Source organism: Camelus ferus, chromosome 7 (genome assembly GCF_009834535.1).
Source record: "Camelus ferus isolate YT-003-E chromosome 7, BCGSAC_Cfer_1.0, whole genome shotgun sequence".
NCBI lineage: Eukaryota > Metazoa > Chordata > Mammalia > Artiodactyla > Camelidae > Camelus > Camelus ferus.
Window position 1 is genome coordinate 49,585,240 of NC_045702.1, and position 22,018 is coordinate 49,607,257.

The 22,018-nt window shown below is 36.9% G+C and overlaps 1 protein-coding gene and 1 long non-coding RNA gene across 5 annotated transcripts in view; one reads left to right on the forward strand and one right to left on the reverse strand.

Annotated features, from left to right (window-relative positions):
• The window catches only part of LOC116664940, a 45,199-nt gene extending 27,455 nt beyond the window's left edge, over positions 1 to 17,744 (forward strand). For 2 of the 3 annotated variants that reach the window (XR_004321492.1, XR_004321491.1), the window contains one exon: positions 6,825 to 7,075. This is a non-coding gene — a long non-coding RNA (uncharacterized LOC116664940). Of the gene's footprint in view, positions 1 to 6,824; positions 7,076 to 17,638 lie in introns of those variants that run through there. The other variant, XR_004321493.1, reaches the window with a different exon arrangement.
• HDAC9 (histone deacetylase 9) overlaps positions 1 to 22,018 on the reverse strand; it is a 644,065-nt gene that overhangs the window by 116,325 nt on the left and 505,722 nt on the right. The window lies entirely within an intron of this gene.

A 22,018-nucleotide genomic window follows, 5' to 3' on the forward strand; every position in this document is an offset into this window, starting at 1 on the left:
AGAGTTCAGGAACAGAAAAAATAATCTCAAAGAAATTCAAGAAAACATTTTATCTTTAAAACATAGATATGCTGCTATGAAAAAGAACAATTAAAAAACAAATGGGGAACACTTAAATATGAAAACTACAACTGCATAAATAAGTAAGGGATCTGAAAAAGTGAAATCAAAGTAATAGCTTATAAAAGGAAGCAAACAGATAAAATGCATAATAAACAGATGGGAAAATATGAGACACAAACCATCAATACAGAAGTCTTATATCTGAATAGTGTCCATGAGAATGCTGACAAAGAGAAGGGAGGAAATTTTCAACTAATAGAAGATAATCTTTAGGAACTGAAAAATGACTCAAGTCTACATATTTGATGAGCCCAACCAGTGCCAAGCTCTATGTATAACAACATACACACACTTAGAAATATTCTCATGAAACTTCAAATCCCCGGGGATCCTTACAAAAAAAAAAAAAAAAAAGTCATCCTCAAAAGAGATGGGGAATGAGACTGACATCAAAGTCCTAATCAGCAACACTGAATGTCCTTAACATTCTGAGACAAAATTATTTTTAAACTATAATTCTACTTTCAGCCATTAAATACTAGTACACAAGTATGTTACTTAAAAATACTTTAAGACACGTAACACGTAAGGATTCAGCAATTTAATTCCAAAGCACCCTTTCTGAATAATTTACTTGAGAATGTTCTACTGTAAAGCAAGGAAGTTAAATAGAGAAGCATAGGACCAAAGTGGTGTAAATATCACAGGAGTATGATAAAGAGGGCCTACTGATGATTTGTACATGTATTTCCTTGCTTGAAAACAAATGATTGAAGCAATTTAATAATGGCATATATGCTTTTTCATCTTCACCTGAACACTGGAGATTCTGTCATGCTCTTCTTGAAGAGCAAGCCTCCTCCTCCAGCCCTGCATGTCCTCTCCCCACGTAAGATTCATGCTAGAGAGAGTACACCGAGCTTATAAAAATAAATGGAGACAAAAATCCTATTACTACTACTACTACTACTACTACTACAAGGGAGACACAGATCATGGGATTAGACACTAAACACAGAAAGGAGAAAAGAACCCCATTCTGGATTTCTTTTCATGAAATGTGATTCTAATTCAAAACCTCCTCAGGGAGAATCCGATCTCTGGATTTAGCTCATCTCTAATCAATGGCCAAGGTACTGACTGCACTGACACCGAGTCCTGTGCTGCGCTTAGGCAGAACCCGGCTAGTAACTTCCCGTGACTCACCTTGGTGTGTGCTGAGTGAACCATGCTACCTGCTCATTCAGCATGCTCCACACAGGGGATCGCTGCTCTTGCTTCAAGGAAAACACAAGGCTTGGTTCTACAGCCTTCAACTCAAATTTCAAAGCATTTCAAAGCATTTTAACCTACATTTTAATTTGACAATGTTTTTTGTATTCACTCAGAAGTCACTGATTGAGCCCCTATTGTGTGAGAGGCAATGGGATTATGCCTAGATTCAAAGACATGACTATGCTGTAGCTCTGCCCTCAAGGAGTTAGTAATTTAGAAGAAAATGCAGATGGAAACCAAGTCTTTGCAGTCCAGCCCCAGGGGAAATTCAGACAATGTGCCAAGAGACAGAAGGGAGTGGCTGGTCGGTAGGGAGGGAGGAGGTAGGGAGGGAGGAAGGCAGTATGAAGAAAATCTACCCGAAGAGGGGACATGAAAAGTGAATTGGGGCCTTGGCATAAGAGGCAGCCAGGAGAAAAAGCAAGGAGGACAGCTCAGACAGATGGACTAGCAAGGGCAAAGGCGTGCACATCTGAAAGGACACAGAGGCTTGTGACCAATGGTTTATGACTGGGGCGTATGGCGCGTATGGTGCGTATAAGGGAGAGAGAACACAGAAGTCTGTAAAGGCAGCAGATCCCAGGCCCTACATGTCTGAAACAGAACCAGGAGAGCCTGAGGCTGAGGAAACCAGGGGCTGAGGGACAGTGGTGTCAGGTGTTTCAAGAACCAAAGTGTACCACCATATAAAAGCATCACAAAGGTCATCCCCCCCACTTTCCTCACCCCACCAATCTTCACTAGCAGCCACCCACAATGTGTCAGGCCCTGTTGTTTGGCCAGGGTTAAGAGCAAGCAGACTTTCCGATCTCTCGCCTTCATGAGTTTACATTCTTATGGAGGAGAAAGTGTATAAATAGACAAGCAAGTGTATAGTAAGGACTAAGATGAAAAATAAAAGAGACAAAGTCATGGGAGGTGGTGCACATTTAGATACGGATACAGAGAAGGCTGCTTGGAGGTGGTGACAGTGGAACAGAGAACAACACTGTATGAAGTGAGAAGAAAGGTCAAGCGGCTGATGGGGACAAGCACTGGCCTGTGGGAACAGTGAGTGCACAGGACCTGAAAAGGGACTGTCTTTAGCAGTGTCGGCTGAGGCAAAGTGAATAAAAGAAAAGATGGTTGGTAATGGGGCCAGAAGGGTGGCATAAAGCCAGTTTGTATAGGGCCTTACAGGCCATTGTAAGGACTTTGGATTTCATTCTGAACCAGAAGGGAAATGAAGGTTTTGAGTAGGGCAATGACATGATCTGATTTACATCATTTCTATCCTCTTCAATTAAGTAAAGTATTTTAAAGGGTCCTTTAACATTATGAGGTCTTTTTGAACTTCTGAGACAGCAGATTTGGATCCCCTGTATAAAATTAATAATGGCATATTATAATCATGCAAATACAAATTATAGGTGAAAATCCAAGCCTACGTTTTTCTTTATAGTTTAAATGCAGGTCATCAAGTAAAAGCATCAAATTATAAAATTAAACATTTTCATATGGTTCAAGGACTTTTGTTCTTGTTGGATTTCTCTGACAAAACCAAAAATGCACATTAGTGCATGCACACCTTTTCATCCATCTGTACACATTTGTGCACAAAGTGCAGGAGAAGGACGCTCCCTAATAAGGTGCTTCATGACAGTTCACGCTTGGAGAAGTGGTGAAGGCAGCACATCAAAGAGCAGCTGCCAAACAGATTCTAGGCAGCGGCTGTAGCTGCTGGGCTTCAGGATGGCCTCCAGCATCTCACTCACCACTGGACCAGTGTCCTTCGAGGAAAGCACCAAAGGAAGGGATTACCATGGGCATTTGTGGAAGAGGGTCTGTGCTGGGAAGTCTAAGCACAGCAAGTGTAACTGGTGTCCTCCACCAGCTCCACCAGCACCAACTAGAGTAAGCCCTGCTCTTCTTCCTTAACCTTCACATCCATCTCCTGCAAACCCAACACAACATCTTGTTCCTTTCTCTCCTTCACCATCCTCCTTTTTCTTTATTGATTTCATTTTCCATCTCTGGCAGTTCCCTTTCTCTCTCTCACACTCATGTCCAATCCATGAGGATATCCTGTTGTCTACACCTTCAAACTATTGAGAAACTTACCATGTCTCAATGCCTCTCATGCCATTATCCTGGCCTGTGCCAACATTCCTCATCTGGATGAAAACTACAGCCTCCTAAGAGGTACCCCTAGTACGTCTTTTTATCCCCTCCCTCGATCCACTTTCTATTCTCTCAACATAGCAGCCAGGCTTATATACATAATTACATCCTCATCATATTTCTCAGGGTAAAAGTAAAGGTTTTTTTTTTTTTTTTTTAATGAACCACATCGCTGCACAATATGGCTGCCCAGCATCTCTCTGATCCCATCTCTTAGCACTCCGCTGAATTCCATTCACAAATACGCCAGGCGCACTCTGGCCATGGAGGTTTTATAACAGCTATTCCCTCTGCCAGGGGTGCTCTTCCCCCTGATGACTAACTTCCACACATCACTCAAATCTTTGTTCATATATTACTTTCCCACTAAGACATTTCCCTAACACCCTTTCCCACACCTATCCTCACCCCTGTCACTCCTAACTCTTTTATTCTGCTTCCCCCCACCCCGTAACACTTATTATCTTCCAAAATGATACATGATTTACTTATTTATTATGTTCACTATTTTACTGTCTGATTCTCTCCACTAGATGCAAGCTCCCCAAGAGAAGTGTTTGCCTATTTGTTCACAGATGTATGCCAGGGACCTAGAACAGTGCTTTGCACATGGTGGATACTCAATAAATGGTTGTCAGATGAAATGCTGAATATTTTCTGTGATTTTTCATGCTTTCGGCTCAGGTCTTATAGGTTTCTTATTCTTTCTCAAGCTTCTGCACATTTCACAAAGAGATATTGAAATGAGGTTTCTCCAAAAGTCTTCAAAAAAGGGGACAAAACTCCACAATGTTTTCCACTGCCTGCCATCTTGAAATGCATTCTTTGCCTTCAGTATAATGGTGAAGAAAGACTCCAACTCAAGACATCCGGTTTCTGTTCTTGGCACCTGTTCTTAGTTGTGTGACCATAGTAAAGGTCATAAAACTTTGTCTTTCCTCAACTGAAATATTATTTTCCTCAGCTATAAAATGACAGGAGAAATGGCGGGGAGAGGAGATTTACCTAGACGGTCTCTCAAGTCACGTGCAGCTCTCACAGGACTTTTTATGTCTCAGAGCCACTACATCAAAGGGATGCTTTTTCCCCTTCTTACTCTCTTTCTCTTGTATTTGATAAGAAAAACCACAGCCTGGGTTGGGGGAGGGGGGGTGAGGTATTTGAGTGAAGGTATCAAAACGTACAAACTTCCAGTTATAAGATAAATAAGTTCTGAGGATATAATGTATAGCATGGTGACTATACTGTGCTGTTATATGTGAAAGCTGCTAAGAGAGTAGATCTCAAAAGTTCTCATTACAAGGGAAAACCTGTAACTATGTGAGGTGATGGATATGAACTAATCTCTCTGTGATTTTCATTTTGCAATACATACATATACCAAAACATTATGCTGTATACCTTAAACTTATACAATGCTGTATGTCTCAATAAAACTGAAAAAAAAGAAAAGAAAAACCATTTCATGAAGCTCAACATCCTTTCTGATCAAAATCTTTGTTATATGTCAAGTGATTTGCCCTTACCATCTCAGGCCAATTCTGAGGTGTGTCTTTCCTTCGATGACTCAGGAGTCTAGAGTCGAGAGCAAACTACTTCACACCAAGAACAAAGTATTTATGAGCTAAGTTCCTACAGCAGAATTTAAAGTCTTTTTAAATTTTAATTTTCAAAAGTAGTACTTTTAGAGAGATCAAGAGTTCTAATTATGACATTTAATGAGTTTATATTAGTATTTCGCTGTATTAAAATGTTAATTGTAGTGCTCTGTGTTTTTAAGACTGAATCCTTGATGAGAATAAGGAAGCTATGTACAAACAGCACATTTTAAAAGTTAGCATAATAATAGGTGTAAAATCTTATTACATTACTTCATTTAAGTGTGTGTGTATCATAATACCACAAAATATATTCTAACTAGGAATATATAGGTATATTCTAACTAAATATATATGTGTGCATATATATACACATATATATGTATATAATATCTAATGTTATATATATATTCTTAGTCCATAGTTAATTCTTTTAATTAGAGCTTTAAATATGACTTTTATATTGCTTTAGTACATTAAAATGCCAATGCTAATTTTAGAATTCTGTTAATAAAAAAGAACATTTTAAGGGACTAAGGGACTTTCCTTGCTTAAGATGTGTCATATAGCCAGTAATAGTTCTGACTAATTCAGAAATATTACTCAATGTTTCTCTGAGCTTAGAGTTCGGAGAAAAATCATTCTCAACCATAGTTCTTCCTGGCTTTGTGACATTGTCAGTGAGTGTCGTATTATTATACTTATATTATATTTGGTGTTCCTCTGAATGTGGAGTCATGCTAGCTTCCTAGACAAAATCATACACTTGTGTATAGCAAGCTGGGCAAAATTACAAGATTGTTAGTCTATCAAAATGGATAAAGTGATTCTTATCCAATTACCATATAAAAACACAGTGGTAACAGAATTAAGAGATTTGCTTTTGTTGAACTCTATATTGAAATTTGGTTTAGAAAAACTAACAAACCAGAATCAGGAAACTCTGAGACATGGTTAGTTTGGAGTCTCTAGAAGTCATTTAAGAGTTAATATTAAAATATTATTAAAATGAACAAACTTTTGCTTTGAAATATAGAATGAAATGCATATATGTTTATGTATGTCCTTTCCCAGTAGTTATTTTATGAAAGTATATAAAAACCATGTATTTTAATATGTCAAAATGTGGCTATAATTTTGCAACAGTGGTTCTCAAGAAACATTTTATTATGATCACAAATGTGGCTCCAGTAATGTGGTCTTACATCTTTAGTGTCATAAGTACTGCTAAATCATCAGTTCTTCCCAATTTGTAAAAGCTAGGACTGGAAAGGAACAGTTGCTCTGCTGCTATCCAATTAACAAAGGACCCAGCTGCAGGTAACCAATGCTGAGCCCAAACAGAAAGGACCAGACTCTTCACCAGGGTAATGCACTGGAACCAATGATTCCTTCAGGGCCTCCTTCAAAATTGCCTGTGGCTACCCAAGTAGAATGTGTTTTTCCTTATGGTTACAGTGGCACCTGCAGAGATGCTAGTTCCACAGCAGACTTTATGCTCCGACTCTCTTTCGCCTGTCCATCTATTACTCCTTTCTACCTCTCTTCCTTCCTTCCTCCCCTCCTCTCTTCTTCCCTTTCTTCCTTCTTTTCCTTTCTTTATTTTTTGGTAATGTTTTCTCTTTTTTAAAACCAATTTATTCTTAAAGGACATGAAAAGAATTTAAGAACAATTTTGAAAAAATTTTACACAAATTGGAACACAAATTTTTCACCTTTGTTCCTTAGGGGAAGACCAACTGGATAACCGAGGAAGAAAGTCCATTCAGAGGAGAACACAGCCCACATATTCAGGTAAGAGAGGCAGAACAAGCCCCTGTAACACATATCTTTCCAAAGCTTTGTTTATTTTCATTTCTATAGCAACCTGGTGGTTGTAAAATATTGCCATAATGAGTGGAAAATAGAACACAAATGACAGTAAAATGGTCTTATAACTCAAATAGCAAAGAACTGTTTAGAGAATTTGGAAAGGCTGACTTTCTTTAAATGGGCTCATAGTAGGAAAAATGTCTACCTAAGTCAATAATAAATTTCCCCTCTAGAGGGACAATAAGATGCTTGTGACACGTGCACTTTGGAAACTTAATTATGTGCTCATTTCTTGTTATTACTTTCTTTATCCAAAAAAATCCCTAAAGAGATTTTACTACCATCAAATCAGTCATAGGGATTTCTCTGCTTTCGGTGGGGTGCAATGTGGAGCTTAGTATACATATTGCATTTCCCATCACCCTATGAGCACAGAATATTCTTTCTGTTAAGTTTTAAATGGGCCTGTCTTTGGTCTTGTGCACAAGTGATTGCATTCCATAAAATATTATTGCATAAAGCCAAAGGACCCTGACTAGAAATTAAACTCAGTATTCTAATAAAATCCAATTGAGAAAATACATACATACACATTTTAAAGAGAATTTTAGCCTTTGTATTTCTTCTCTAAAGAAGAGAAGATAGAGCTTTGTAGGCATAAAAAGAAGGAAAAAGAAAGGTCAAACTTTACTGTAAGTAAATGTTCTGTGGTTTATAGAATTCACAAAACAAATTACAGCATGACATCCTTTTCAAGGAACTGTTTGTGTCTTCGGAAAAAGTGTGTATTATTTTTGGTGAACTCTACCTTTTGATGTGGCCTTTCTGAAGGAGGCAGAATCATCAAGACTTTTTTCTTTTAATTGTGTAACAATATGAGATGAACAAGACAAAAGGCAAGCTCATTTAGTAATTTAACTCCCTGAGGCATAGTCAGAAAGAGGCAGAGAAAGAAGGAAGAACTTGGGAACTGAACCGAGCTCTGAAGTGTAAGTCATACCTCCTCAAACTAAGAGGCCAGTCCAAGATCAAGGAGTTTTAATTTTTATTCATATCTAAAATGCCAGGGCAGTAGGTTTCACCCCAAAGATAAAGAAATAGTTCATTTATGTTGGAGGCAAGCTAACTCTTTACTTCTAGCAACAATAACATTATCAGCCACTTTGACAATGTGCCATATGCCAGGCATGGAGATAGTTTATACATTATATCTAATGCTGTAAGTATGTAACAACATACCTGAAATTATGCATTTTGTTTCCTCATTTCATAGATAATTGAGACTCAAAGAAGTTAAAAAAATTTGTCAAGTTGATTCAGCAAGTAAAAGCATGAACTGGCATTCAAACTAAGATCTATCTGATTCCAAAGACCATATTCTCAGAAAACTGACAATTTCACTTGTCTTTTAACTATTTAGCTAGAATTGGATGAAAAATTAATGTTTCTAAATATGATTCTATGAGGAGTTGATGGTATATCACGTGTATCAAATTAACCACTTCAATGTTTCTGTGAGTTCGAAATAAAGCAGGTATCATATGCCCCACTTTACAGGAGATGGGAGAAACAAGGCTGGCTGTGAATATTAATCACCAGCAACTTATTTCCAGGCACATCCAACCACAATGTTCATTCCATCCATAAGCATGGACTTTCCATGGTGGTCTGAGAGAGAAATCAATATTCACTGTTTTATTAAAAATGTAACACACCCCTGATGAGTTAAACTATGGACTGTCAGTGGGATTAGTAGGAAAACTGTCAGTACGCTCAAACATTCCATGTAAGAAGTGTGAAAAAATACCTGATCATCCATTTTTTCCCAAATAACCAGATGTCTGGCTACATATACACAAAAAGATGTCTAGCTATCTGACTGATTTTTAATTTTTTAAAAATTGGATGGTATAGCCCACAAGGATGCTGCTATAGTGATACGGTGACATGCTAAATGAGCTGCTGAATACCAACGGATAAAAAGCTTGAAGACTAATCTCTTGTGCATCCATATTTGTCTTACAACCAAGTAACCCTCTACACTCATCCATACAGCAGTTCTACATCCTCACAGCAAAAAGACTCAAACTGCTTTTAAAAACCTTTCCAAGTAGCAGATGTTCTATAAGTACATTAAGTCAGTTTTAAATGTCACATTTCCATCTGAAAACAAAGCTGAAGCTAACTTTAACAAGGTTGTCTTATTCATATATTTGTTCATTTGTTCATTCATTTATCCACCAAGCATGCATTGAGGATCTACACTGAATCTCTTTACCAAGGGTTGTATTTCATACTATTAAGACAGGTTCTTATACTTAAGCTCACATGTCATGTGTGAAACAGATCTGTAAACAAATTTACCCCAATTCAAAGTGACAAGTTCTTTAATACAGATACAGATTTTTTTCCCTCACATTTCAAAATAAGTACTCTAACAAATATAGCTATGAATGTAGACACAGAAAAGGAAGTTATTAATTGTCTCTTGGGAATAGAGGAAAGGCTTTACAGATGAAATGATATTTCAGTTGGCTACTTAGACAATGGCTCAGTGAATTTCAAAATTCTCAAAAAACAACCAACAGCAAAAAAATACATCTCACTTTCATGAACCAATACACATACACAACTAAAACAAGTTTCATAAAACAATACTTAGACCTTTACATTTTCTACTCTATTCCATTCCATCCCATTCCCAAAATGCTAGTCTTGACCCACTAAATTGATTTCATAACCTTTTAATGAGCTGCAACTCACAGTATAAAAAATACTAGTCCAAAGGAAGAAAAGCAATTATCCCTCTGAAGAAAACAACTCCAAAAAGAACAGCATGTGCAAGTTATGGAATGACCGAAGTCATGACATGTAGAGAAAATGGTAAAAATGTCAATGGAGTCGAATCATTACTGGCATGGGGGTGAGAGCTAAAAACTGGATTGGGAGAATCAAAGACAAAAAGGAAAAGACAGGCTGAGAGGCAGGAGAAGAATGTAGGACCCGACTGTCAATAACCAGACCATTACTTACTTTTAAGGAATATAGGCTTGATGTTGTGACAACGTGATCCAGCAGAGATCATTAAAGTGGAAAACAGCATGCTACCTCTGCTTTAGGGAAAGCTAGTAATATAGAGACAAGACCAGAATGTAATGAGACAGGTGACAGGGAAAATAATACACACTTCAGCCGAGGTAGTGGCAGTGGGGATGGAGAGCAAGGAGCAATTTTAAGAGCTATTCCTAAGAAAGAATTCGAGTTAAAAAACAAACAAACAAACTGGCATTACAACACACAATCCTAGTAGAACTGGAACAAAATACGATAGTTAAGATGAAATGTTCTCATTTCCAAAAGTTGACACAGTCATTTATAAGAATTCATGTATTCAACTAAATATTCTTAAAATTCTAACAGTTCTTTAAGATTACTATTAAGAATCGGCATGTAATAAATTAATATGAATGGTCATTAAATATTTGAAAAAAAATCCACCTTATTAGTAACCAGGGAAATGTAAATTAACAAAAATATGCCATTTTCCTGCTTACCAAATGGTAAAGTAGTTTTTAAAAAACACTAATTTTTTTTTATTGGTAAAAGTGAGTTGAAATTGGTACTTGTATATGTTACTGGAGGGATTATGAACTTTTAGGATCTTTTTTGGAAATCAGTTGGGTAGTTTGTATCAAGAAATTCTGATGGTACTTCAATTAAAAAAAAAAAGAAAAAAGGAACAAAACAATTATCACATCTGTTGACTAATAATTCAACTTCTAGGATTTTTTCTTTAAGGAATGAATCAGATTTTAAATGAAGACAAACTTAAGTCTGCTCAATATTTAAAATAATGAGAATTGGAAAACAAGGTAAATGCCTACCATTAGGGAGCTGGTTAAATAATATTATGCAGCTATTAGGAACTATGTTTTAATATGACCTAAATAATAGAAGGGTTATATTAATAATCTGAGTTTAAATACATTTTAATGAATAATTAATGATCTGAAGAAACGCTTATAATGTTGGTGTTAAAATGCAAGTATGAAAATACATGTGAAAGATAATGAAAATATGGAAAATTATTAGAGATTACAACTATATTCTAGGATTCTAAGTAGTACTTTTTATTTTATTCTTTACTTTTCTTTATTTTCTATAATAAACAAGTTTTACTTTTATAATAATATAGTATAAAAATTTATCAGTATTATTAATTAAAAATTTAATTGATTTACACATTTATTAATAAGCAGAGTTTTTTATTCTGTTCTTTCATTAAATGAGGATAAAAAAATACTGTCTCCTAGAGATTGAGGGATTAAATGCATACAAGAGAAAATGTTATTTTAAAAGCCCTATACATTTCTATAGAAACGTTATATATGTATTTTTCCACTATTATATTTTTTAGCTATGACATTCAATTAGTATTACAAAGATGGCTTCTGGACAACAAAGAATTTCTCCAACTGGCATTTGCAACCAGAATCAACAGTCAAAATACTAGAAATCTTACAAGGATTCCAATTTAATTTCCTCAAAAGAAACATAATTTAAATTAAGATATAATATTTACTCAAAATTATAATTATATTGTTAATTAAATGCCAGAATTTTTAAATTCTCATATTCACCCTAAAATTATTACACTATCTTTTGTGAAGAGGATTATGGGTAATGATCCTTTGTATCTCCATTTTCCAACTTTTCTCTAACATAACTATATTCTCGTTACCAGCCCAAATTACAAATATAAGCCCTTCTATTATTTAAGTCAGTTTGTAAGCACACAGGGAACTTGAAAGAAAACCTTGGGCACTCTACCTTTTGGGGAGCAGAAGGAAGAAGTCAAATAAGAAAAGAGAACAACCCTTTAAAATTACAGAAAGAGATCCAGGAGACCACAGTGTTGTAAAAGTCAGGAGGGATACAAACTTCAAGGAAGAGAATATCAAGTTACTTTAAGCTTCAGAAAGATGGTAACAGGTACTTTGGTTTTGATGAACAGGTGCCATCTATCCTAAAGAAAAGTTTTAATAAAGAATGAAAGCAATTTGAATGAATGATGATGGTATTTGAATAACCAGACATAGGGAGCTATTTTCATTACAGACTTTAGCCTAAAACAATTCTACAACAGCATTCCTTTACAGCCCATGACACGTGAATATTCTGCATCCTCATGGATTCTAAAGAAGCCCTAGAAGCTTTTCTCTAGCCACTGTGAAGTATGGCTGTGAGCAGGGAGAAGATGTCCCAGAGAAGACAAATCTCTGGTTACAGCCCCTTTCAGGCAGTCTTTTCTGAGGCTTCAGGCCCTTATGGTATATTTTTCACCTCATTTTCAGGAAGATTTACACTGTGTGACTGAGAATTGTGATACCCTAATGTGATGTGTAACTATTAAAATATATTATACTGCATAATATAATAGCCAGGTATAGCTTTTAAAAATGTATTTGGAAAACTGGTGATTTCCACTAAAAGCTGGATATCAAGTCCTTAGTCAATTAGCACATTCTTTCCTGAAGGAAAAAAAAATCTCCTTAGAAACTTTTCTAAGAACAAAATAGCCTAAAAGACAGAAGAGATTTGGCTAGTGTCCTGCTAAAAATAAATCACAATTCTCACACACAGGCAAAGCACTTAGCTGATTAGATCCTTAAATGTATGCTGACATTTGTTATTAAAAATTAGAAGCAAAACAAAGGGGAAGAGTCTAAATTCTTCTCTAGGTATTTACTATAACGAGAATTACCCTCGCATCTTAGGAAGCCTATTTCAAGAATAGCAAATGGCACTTAGTTTGTGTCAGGCCCTATTCTGAGTGCTTCACTAAAATAAACTCATCTATTTCACACAGAATCCTAGAAGGTATTTCTATTAACTTTTCCATTTTGCAGATGTGAAAAACTGAGGCACAGATGACTTAACAAACTGGCCCAGGGTGGCACAGGCAATACAGAGAGGACCTGAGGTTTGAAACTAAGCAGTCTGGTTCCTGAGCTCAGGATCTCAGTAATTCAGCTAATCAGGCAATCTGTTTTATAATGCTGTGGCAAACTAGAAAATGGTTCCCCAAACAGAAGTAGTTTGAACCTGAACTGACGTTTACACTCAATTATATTGTTTATGTTAACCAAGAAAAATGTTCATGGAAAAAAATCGCTATGATATTTCCAAAGGAAAAGGCACATGAAATTCTTTGTTTCCTACCATTTCTATTAGCAACTAACAATGAAATTAAGGGAAGATGCTAATGCATTGGCAGAAAATAGACTTCTTTTTACTCAAAGTTCAGGAGGAAAAAAAAACAGAGGTTGTATCCAGCTTCTAAAATCAATCACACTGATACCCTGTGGAGGCCGCTTCTAGGTAGAGGCCATGAGTGGTGAGGAGACTGCCATGTGGTCAACTCTGTCTGCTCATCATAATGACCAAAACAACAAAATGCATTCTGATTTTGAGGGTTTGTTTAGAGAATGGATTCTGATTTCTAGGATTAGAAATCTAATCCAAAATCTAATCAGTTTATAGTTTCTTGGGAGCTGTAAGTCTTTAACCTGAACCTATGATGCAATTATCTCCCAAGACCAAAATATTATAAGAGCACCTTCTGTTCAAAACATGCATGTTTAAGAGAACAGCAGGATTCAGCTCCCCTAACCAACAGCCCCACTCCAAAGATACAACAGATGTTGGTTTGTGTGCAAAGCAAACATCAGCCTTGCTAATGTGGTCTGTGCTGAATTCTTGGTAATTAGACATTTATCCCAGTGCAGAGTCAAGGTCATTAGAGTGAAAAGCTGTAATGCTTACAATTATTTTGCCCCTCACGTTTCTCTGCATGAAGTCAGGGAAGACAGCGGTGCACAGGAGGAAAAGAAGAAATGTTTCCATTACTGCAAAGGCCTCTTGGTACAACAGAGGCTGTGAAACAGACTGAGTCAGCAGTAGAGTCAGCTACCGTTTGGTTAGACAGCTTGACCTGGATTTGGCTAAGGGTTTCCCCCACCCCATTTTCTCCCCTCCCCCCGTGTCTTCTGACCTATGCAAGGGAAACATTAACCGACAGAATGGCAAGCAAAAAAGCAAGGGGCTAGCAACCACAGCCTAATTAAATTTAACATATTAAGAAGTGGTGAAACCACAGGCAGCTGAAAAGGAGTGCTCAAGTGCGGCTGGCCACCATTTCGAAACACAGTGGACGCAGTGAACTACGACCAGTATCTGCAGAGGACAAGCAGGAAAGGAGTGCTTACGCTGAAGTCTTAAAGCACAGTGCTCTCTCCAAGTGATAGGAATAAGGAGACAGGGGCTGTTGACAAGGGTCAGGTAAAAAATAAAATTGCTGCAACTATTTTCTCTAAATGGAGAAAATGTGTGTTTATGTCAGGTTCACAGAGAACAGCCACTAATTAGTCAAGCTTTCAAACTCCCTTCTCTACAGTAACAATGCTGGAGCATGACAGATCTTTTGGGGATGCATCTTTAGAAAAATGTGCTGTATGTAACCTGGTTTAAAGAGCCCTGGACTTGCAGTCAGGCAATCTGCGTTTGAAACTAGGCTCTACCAGTCACTGGCTGTGTGACAGAGACATGTACTTTTACTTCTCTGGTTTCAGACTCTGCCTCTGGAGAGTAGAATGTGGTGGGATTAAAGGATCCTTTCTAGCTCATTCCATCCACCTTTAAAATCTTTCATCAAACACCCTAGTAACCAACTGCATCAGTTTTCACATTACACTATAAAGGCATTAAACACTGGTGATATTAAAAATACTTAACAATCACAAGACCTGACTGGTGTGTACAGACACTGATCACACTGCCCTCTTCAGGGGTTTAAGTTCACTAACAAAATATACAGATCATAAAAATGGTAACATCAATGACCAGAATAAAGCCTCATTTTTATAAATTATAGCTGTAGTAAATGAAAATAACTGCATTTTACTATTTTTGCTTTTTCATTCCTGGAGTGGGTCCTTACTCTTCACTTAGTTTTAAAAATTACCCCTGATTCGATTACTTACTCCGTTACTAGACTTTTTATATTTTCCTCCATTAATTTGTTTTCCTTTTAGCATTTCATTCTCAAGTGTTTGTACTCTGTCCTCACCTCCATTTGCCTCTTTCCTTTCTTTGGTCTTCACTTAGCCATTTCTATACTTTGTTTTACCCATCTCCTGACCCTTCTCCTGCTGTCCTTTTCTGTCTAATTGATAATGCTCTTGAAGTGTCACAGACTTATTTTCTATGTTGTAAGATACAGTAACAGTCCCAGTACTCATTAAAAGACCATCATCATCATCACAATAACCATCACTACCATCTGCCCCACAAGAATGTCATTCATTTAATATCTATATCTAAGAGACCAAAAATAAAAATATAATGTTTCAGCTGCAAATGTATGGCAGTGTAATGATGTATCAACCAGCAGACAGAGCTAACTTAAGCACTGCTCAGAAATGTACTGTAAAAGTTCCTTTTCATTTTATTTTCTTATCCTGCATATCGGTAGGTAGTTGTTACCTTAGAAGCTTACCAAATTACCCATAGATACATCACACTAGGCGAACTTCTGGTAAATATGTGGTGAAATCTGCCCGCAGCAATGGACAGAAAGGTATTAAAAATAGAAGATTTTATTCAGTTCTACTTTCTTAATCTTTAGTTTAAAAAGTCTTCCAAAAATTGATTACTGTTTACGTGTACCAGTAGAATTAAAACTATGTCAGTATGTTCCTAGCAAATAAACTTTTTCCTTGGCTAATTCTGGTTTTTCTAAATGTCACAATCAGCTGGATAAATTACAATTCAATCAGCAGTTAAAATAACCAGACATGTGAATTATTCTTTACCTGGTGTTTTTTCAGTTAGGTAACTTCTGAGAAAAATTCCAATCAACTGATTTCTTAAATTCTATTCATTTGACTAATTTAATTTCCATGGAATTTAACTGCATAATAGTGTTATGCAGAAATAGGTAAATGCACACTGTTGAAATCCAAGAGTTGAAGAGTCTTTCTGCTGCTTTGTAAGTTCTATTAAAATGACTAGTTCAGTATTAGTTGTAACAATTTAACTCTAGAAACTAAACTTTTATATTTTAACAGTTGCAAAGATACTTTAAAGGTAAAACTGACACGCGCTAATTTTGACAATCTCCAAAGAGGTAGTTAAGGAGGACTAGTACCAGATTTATAAAGATGCTCTCAATATATTTTGTGAATCATGATTTGGGGATTACATTTTCAGAAACCAGACAAAATATTAAAAATCACAGAATAAATTACCTTAGAATTAATGCTCACTGTCTGATCTTAATGGCTGCTGAGAATTTTCAGAATTGATAAGGAACCCCAAACTCATTTTTTTTCCTAATGGACTTAACCCTACCCAGGGTCACCTACAAATTTATTCTGGAGTGTACTGAAGTCTTCCATTTGTTTTAATAAATATAATTATACAAAAGTCTTGGACATATTTATTTAATATTTTTAAAAGGAGACTAGGATGTCAAGGGTATTTTCTCTGTTTCATTTCATTAACATAAATCACTCTGGTTAAGATGAAAACACCCTACACGTGAACTGCATTAAAGCAACTCTACCCCTTAGGAGGAAAGTCGGAGCCGGGCCAGCTCAGGCGCTCCCTCAGTCCAGATTTTGAACATGTTCACAAACAGGTGCAGACTCTTCACACCAAAACCAACAGAAAACTGTGTGCTCCCCATGTGAACAGATTGCTCTCCCCACCCGCACTTTGGTTTGTTTGAATTGACTTCATTACTTTCTCTTGATGGGTCCTTTCTGTTTATTTAGGGGAAAAAAAAATCTGCCTTAACATACACTGGAAACAGAGGAAAAAATCCTTTACTTTGATCATCATGGCATCTGCCCTAGGATGAAAAATGTATCCCAGTTGAATTTTTCTATCAAGACTGTCCTCTGTCAGTGCAATTTCTCTAAGAAATCTTCCACCCTCGTAGAATTTCTCTGCTTCCCATCCTGAGCTAGATAAGCCACTATTTTTATCTGAGGCTCATTACATGATACGTTGTGCACTGTTTCATTTCAAATACTGGTGATACAAAGCATTAGGGTTATACAAACCAAGGCATATTTACCATAAAGCCACAAAGTTTAATTTTCAGAGTCCCACATTCACACAGACACTTTCCAAGGCCAGGGCCTATTTTTAATTTTTTTCATTGGTATTCTTTCTCTGAAAGGGAGTACTCTTAACTGTGTAAGACTGAGTGAGACCCGTAACTGGGGCTGACCCTGAACAGAAATGACAGTATGCCTGTGCTGTATGAAATCACTGGAAGCATAAGGCTTGGAGTAGCATCCCTTTCCTCTATCTGTGTCCACCCACTGCATGGTCAATATTTTATGCTTTGTTCATACTCTGTCTCGTAATAATTTTCATTCCTAACTGGGACTATAAACTTCTCCAAGGAGACTGCTGGATACTCTGCATTTTTCTCCACAGCAACGAGCCTAGAGCTGAGCCCATAGAAGGTCAGTTACTTTCTGCACACCCATACCCATGACAGATACCTTAAACACCAGAAGTTGAATTACAACACTGATCAGGTAGTCAGAATAGAGTCGTGCCATTTTTGCACCCCTCATCGGCCATGTCAGGAGAATTTTATGTGGGAATAAGTTTCAAATAAACCTCAGTTTCTATGTATGGTATTCTCCCCACAGGCATGTACCTGCCTGCCAGAAGGGAAAAAGGCATTGCTGAGTGGCTGCTCCTCTATTATAAAAGAGGAAGAAAGTCTAATGAATCCGAGCATGCAGGAAACCAACTCTGAGCTGATGTTTTTGTAAAAAAAAAAAAAAAAAAAGAAAATGAAAAATGGTTTGCTTTCATAAATGTATTTTTAAAGACAGAACTAATTACAGACACTTGATGCTAATGGAATTTTTAAAAGTTGATTAGATGATGTAATATAAATCAATACACCAATTAACATTTCAAAAAATTACATCATATCAATCTAGGTCTTAATCTTTCATGTGTACCCTTTGAAAATCAAAAATGAAGTTTCATGATAAGGCAAATAAAGGATGATAATTACTAAGAGATAATAATAAAGCAAAGCACTAGAGAAAGAGTGGGCAGACACCGTAGCCCAGATTCTCCTGGTGGGAATCTGGTGAGAGCAGAGGCGAGCCACTGCTGGGCAAACTGAAGCCCTTGCAACCACCAGAACTGGTTTCTTCTTAGTATATTTCTAAACACATTCACGTTTGTCATGGGAATGCACTCAGATTCCCATTTTCAATTAATGGTGAGGGAACATCCAAACTTTTATTCTAGCCCTGATACTAACTGCCTGTGTGATCTTCATAAGTACCTTGCCCAATTCATAAGGATGTTTAAGGACAGAGAAAATGTCATAATAGATGAAGGGCTTTTGAGCTTTGGGACAAAAGACACTTTAATATTAGGTCCAGGAAATATCTATTGATGGTTCATGGAGGGAAGCATTCTGTAGACTTACTCTAGGGAAGAATTCTTCTGCAACTATCATTTGGGGAGGAGAATTGTCACACCCCTGCCTCTCCCAGAACAAGAAGTACAAGAGTCCATGTCACATGGAACACTGTGCCTTCCAGCCACACCCACAGTTTCCCAAGATCATCCCATACCTGGCATTTTGGAATCACGATCAACTTGGCCAAGGAAAGCTGCATTCTTTTGTTGTTCAATAAATGTATTTTCTCCTTTTTTGGGGAAACTACTAAAATGTCACAAAGGTTTGTATGTCATAATGCTATTTCATGACTTCTAAATGCTTTGATATAAATACTTTTTTGGCTTATTCTTGGGTTTTTATTCAGGCTTTTTTTTTTTTTCCACTTACATAATTCAACCTACATGGCTATCTTAAAGATACTGGTTGAGTACTTGTACATGCAGCAAAACAAGAATATTTTAAGCAAATGACTAAGGACTCTGCTATTTTTTTTTTGCTCTGATAACTATAATTATCATTTGAATAAATATGTGATAACCATAGCTAAGGTTTAATAAAGTTCAGGACATATGTACATCTAGAAATATGTTTAGAAACAAAATGACATTGCTGAGCCATGATACCATAAGGTCCACTCCCAAAGGCAATTTCTTTTTTAGCCAGGAAAAGTAATAATTTAACTCTTACTGTCTTATTTCTTTTTTAGCCAGGAAAAGTAATAATTTAACTCTTACTGTCTTATTTCTTTTTTAGCCAGGAAAAGTAATAATTTAACTCTTACTGTCTTATTTCAGGGTGTGCTTTCTTATCATGAAGGGTATTTACTTAATTGAAACTCTCCCCTTGTTGACATAAAGACAAGCAAACTAATTTCCCCCTTTTTCCCTCAGCAAAATGTAATCATGAGTAACAATTAAGGTTTTAATACTTTGTCTCTAAGTCCAGAAATGAATTTACCCATAAAACCAATTACACGTTCACACTGCAATTAGTTGCTAAATATAAGAGTTAAAAAAAAAATCCATGTTTTTAATGTGTCATACCTGATCTAAAATGAGTTTGGGAGATATGTGCACATATTTAAACTGAAACAAAATATACACAGTGACTGTAAAATATCACCAATTTGCTGTAATTTTGAATGGCAGTAACGTTACCCTAAGAAAATTCACTGGATGATTTAATAGTGATATCAAAGGAAACTGACCCTCTTTTCCCTTTTCCTTCTGCTGATTCTCTGTTTCTCCTTCTTTCTTTGTCTTCATGACCATGTGTTACCTAGGAACCATCTAGACGCTACCAGTGAGAAATGGAGAAGACAGTCTGTAGAATACAGGTCACTGAAGTGCTCAGTTTATCTGACAATAAAATGTTATATTATATACTATGAATATATTGCATTTATTTTTATTAGATTGCTAGTATCTTAAGGGTAGATGTATGTTATTTACATTTATATTATCATGTTTAATTAATAATGAACTGTCTAAAGTGCCAACCAAGTTTGCTCCCTATATATCACGATTTCCCCAGTTATGTTCTATGAATGCTTGTTTCCATGGTATTTATAGTTATTTTGGGGGAAAGAAACTGGAGGAGTGGGAAGTTCCATGGTCAAGTAATTTGAAGAAATAATGGGTTAAATAATCTAACATTTCCATACTACTGGAATTCTAAGTCTTTAATATGCTTTTGCAAATTATGAAGGGGAGATTTTTCACCATAGGATATTTTTCATTGTTGAGACATACTTATCAATATCCCCTGTATCTAGTGTTTAGCATAATGTAGTTTGGAAAATACTTTTATTGGTATCTCAACTTTATAGCCATTATTGGGTTGTCTGCTCTCTCAGATCTTTGTGGTGCCTGTCTTCCTCTACTTAGGCCGCCATAACAAAATACCAGAGACTGAGTGGCTTAAACAACAAACTTATTTTCTCACCATTCTGGAGCCTAGGAGTCTGTGGTCAGCACCATCAAGCTGAGTTATGGTGAGAGCTCTCTTTCTGGCTTGTAGATGGGCACTATCTCATCATGTGCTCAGAAGGCCTTTCCTGGTCTCTTGGTACAGGGAGCAAGAGAAAGATCTCTGGTGTCTCTTCTTATAAAGACGCTAATCCTGTCAGACCAGGGCCCTGCCCTCATGACCTCATTTAACCCTAATTACTTCCCACAGGCCCTATCTCTAAATACCATCACACTGGGGGTTAGAGCATGAACATATGAATTTGGGTGGGATAAAAGCATTCAGTCAGTAACAGTGCCTAATAAAAAATATATTGGAATCAGGTGATTATTCTAAGACTCTTCTTTCTTTTGATCTGAGCTGACATCATGTTCATCACTGGCAAAAAGTATCTGTCAAGGGCCCCCTTAATTTCTCTTAGGAGGTTAGGAAGCAGAAGCTCAGTTTTGTCTTCTCAGTATTGATTTCCCTGGGTTCTCTGTAGGGTTACTTAGCACAGACACATCATCCTCGTGGAGAGCTAGTCCCCCAGTCCAGCCTGTGCATAAGAATACTCAGGAGTACTGAATGAATGGTTAGCAGGATCATCATGAGATTAGAACACACTAATGTCAAATTAACTTGAATAATGCAAAAATAGTTAGGTTTTTATTTCAAAAAGAAGCAAGTCAGATGGTATCACTCATGACTTTCCTACCCAAGAGGTGATAAGGAGGGCAGGAAATAGGCCTGAACTCCATGTCCCTTGGCTTTCACAACATGACAAGGTCTCCTTTTCTGAGAGGGCTAAGGGTTGAATAACTATTAATTCGTTAAGATGCATAATCCATCTTCACCCAATGGACCAAAAGCAACAGAGCAACAGCAAGCTTGGGGAAGACAGAAGCCTTGGTGACACTACAGTCAACCCCTAAGAGGGAGACTTCCTCATTTTTGCCTCTTGGCTTCGAACTGGATTGAGAGCACTTTTGTATAACCCCTTTGTGAGAGACTCTAGAAGCTGGGATTTAATTTTGTAGAGTCTCCTGAGGGGTCTTTACTCCTCAGGGTGTCAGGACAACTCTCACACCACAGGAGGGTTCCTCACTTATTTCCACTTCAAAGGGGCATTAATAATAATCCTCCCTATTACAGAATCCAAGCAGACCTTTCTGGTGTGATGATTAATTGGGGCGGGGGGTTGCTTTTTTTCTTTCCCAGTATATCAGGTGCAGTCATTTCAGCTCCTAAAAATAAATGTTCTTTCTGCAAAATATAGGCACAAACAAAAATATTTTGAAAAGTAATCACTTGTTTAAAAAATGGAAATTGGGCTTCTGTGCTGTAAGGAATGTATGTGCATAAGGGTGAAATTCAACACTGGTAAATGATCTGACTACCTCAAAGTGAAGTTTTTGCCTTCCTACAGTGGCCTTTAACCCTGCCCTTTCCTCCAATCTGAGAAGAGCTGATGTTGATGGAACATATAATGGCCCCTTTCCTGTGTAGTAAAGTCAGCAATAAAGCTTAGTAATTAAGGGTACCAGGGAGGCCCAGCCCAGCAGGCTAGTGGTGTGGCGAACACTTTTAGAACTTCAAACAATATCAAAGTCACTGAGAAATGGGCCTAGCTCAGTTCTGGTTTGAATTAAGC